A 2,806-nucleotide genomic window follows, 5' to 3' on the forward strand; every position below is an offset into this window, starting at 1 on the left:
ATAGGCAGCAGGCCAGCTAGCTGATTATTTGGAAGCGCACATGTGAACCGTTGATAAATACTCCTCCTCAGGCAATACAAAGGCTTGGCCAGCTAGCTTCAAAGTCTAGTGTTTTTTGTCAGCGACCGCGCATGCCACTCTGAAACTGAGTGGTGATAATCGACCAGCAAGCACCAGCAGTTGTTTGGTAAATCAATTGGTGTTTCCCTACTAATGGATAGTTTTATTATTAAAGAGTTGTAGGATATTACAGATTTACCAGTGAACTTCTGAATGTTGTTTGGATGATGTATCCGATATCCCAGTAAATTTGGTAATATAATAATGGCTTCATAGTGGAGAACAGAAGATAAAAATGGGGAAAAAGGTATGTAAACATAGTATACGAAATGAAACCATACTGTGTGCACAGGTGTCCATCGCTCACTTGCGAGCTCATAACCGTTTGGATCTTCACCAGGTGGATGAAGAATAGAGATACAAACCCGCCCATCAGGATAGACCGGCGTTTCCCCAAAATATTATGCATGATGTCAGCGTCAATGAATTTTATTATCGCATAGTCTGTAATCCATTTATGCAGCGTGAATGAATTTCACCCGTTTGAATAATCAGTGTAATCTATCTATAAACAAAAGAAATCACTACACATGGGATTTTTTGACAGATCAAACAACAATGTAAAAGACAACGTTTATCCACTCTATCTATAAACAATGAACACGAGCAGCCCATGAGGGCGTGACTCGACGAAGCAGATAACTCACTACGTTTTAGCGATGGAAGAGAACGACGATCGTCACGAGCAGCGTGATGATCGTGGATGGGTGTCAGCTTTACTCCTTGGGGTGTTTATTTAAAAAGATCTGTTCCACAATCTAAAAAAGAACAAAAACAAGTATTAAATACAAAAACATTTATTTAAAGATACTATTTATGTAAGAACCAAAACAACAAAGCATCTTTCCATACGACAATCGAATACAAATAATGCATGGAAGTTACTAACATGGAACTATATAAGAAGGTTTGATGAATGATCTTTGCCGAAACTTTAACTAAATAAAGATGCTTTGTCAACAGGAAGCTAAATGAATTAAGTTTAGCTCCAGGCTAGTGAACCAAGAGGTGCTGTTGGTGCAAGCTCTAGCACTCCCTACATCTTTTGTATTGCAACACAACAAGTAGATGCCCCTTCTAATCTTGAACAGAGGCACTGTTGTGGGTCACATAGCATCCCAACAGCTAGCAGCCTAGCACGAAAGTGAACAACACATGCACTTGATTGTTTGATATGGTTGGCTTGTTTGATAGCATTGTGCCGTAGCTATTTTATTTTAACAGTCTATAACCAAAGAACATGCTCACATGATTCATTGAGAATTGAAGCAGTTTACCAGAATACATTGTAAAACAAATCTAGCATCTCTCACATCTGGGTTGATCGTTTATTGATGGCAATGTTGCCTTGTCAAACAAAAAGTTCATGCCTTATTTAGATACAAAACAAGCGTACTATTGGCATGTTTATGATGTATTAATTCGAGCTAGCAGCCCGGTAACAATTCAATGGCTGAGTGATGTGTCCGGCAACAATTCAACACTTTCTCTGAATTCTTAGAATTTCTTAGGCCCATCAATTTCATATTGATATATCACATAAAATCTAAAGGGAAGGACTGGACAACACTACTGATCCTCCAACTGGTTTCCAAAAATAACAGTATTGTATGTTTCAGACATATTTGAAATAAAGAAATAATAAAAAATTGAATCGCTATAGCATTCTAAGATTCAGTTTAAACTCTCAAGCTAGACTCACACAGCAAGAACATAAGCTAACTGTATTTCTCATTTATTTGGCAGAATTTTGTCTTCAAGTGAGTTGATGGGTCCTATCACTACCTATTTCGGAGATTGTACAATTCAATAAGAGTTATGGGTTCTAAATAGTTCTACAGAGAACAAAATCAATTATTAAGGGTCCAACATTATACATTTTAGTCATTTAAAAGCTGTTATACATTTTAGTCATTGAAACAAAAGTAATTGAATAAAAAAACAAGGGCCAATGGAAAGGAAGATGACCTCTCGATCAACACAATGATACTCATATGGATTATGATTTAAATGATACTCAAATAAGTAGAAGTGGCAACTGTATAAAGAAATTAGGTCTGAAACCTAATTTGTCCTAGAACACTTTTATCCATGAACGTCTTTTGTTAGACTGACCAAAGTTTTTAACCATTAGTTAATAAAAAGAAGTAAATAAGAAATACTACTTATGTTATCATCAAAGAACTAACAGGATGATCTTTCAGACCATGGCACTAACCACGGCACACATGGTTGCTGAACGGTTGAAAAAACAGAGCTTGTCTCTCCTCTACCCTCCTACTAAATACAAAACAAGGACACTGCACCATCGCATCCCAAAGAAACTAGGGATGGACCGTACAATAAAAACATGAAGATTTCTGTCAAGCTATGATGGTGACACTGTTAAAACAAAGCATAGTATTAAGAAGTATAGAGATGCAACCAACCAACCACACAAATTTTCTCAAACTCTCATCTCCGACAATATGATTTCAGAGGAAGGACACTGCATACCCAAATATGAAATAAAATAGATTGTAACTAACCAATTTTCTCTACATGTTAATTATCATATCTGGAAGACCAAACAGAGCATGTTAATTATCATATCAAAAAAGACCCAAAAGAGTTGAAAGGAATTTAATATCTAAAAGGAAAAAAATGGAAATGCAGTTTATGTGTTATACAATTATCGATATCATGG

Source organism: Zea mays, chromosome 2, assembly GCF_902167145.1.
Source record: "Zea mays cultivar B73 chromosome 2, Zm-B73-REFERENCE-NAM-5.0, whole genome shotgun sequence".
NCBI lineage: Eukaryota > Viridiplantae > Streptophyta > Magnoliopsida > Poales > Poaceae > Zea > Zea mays.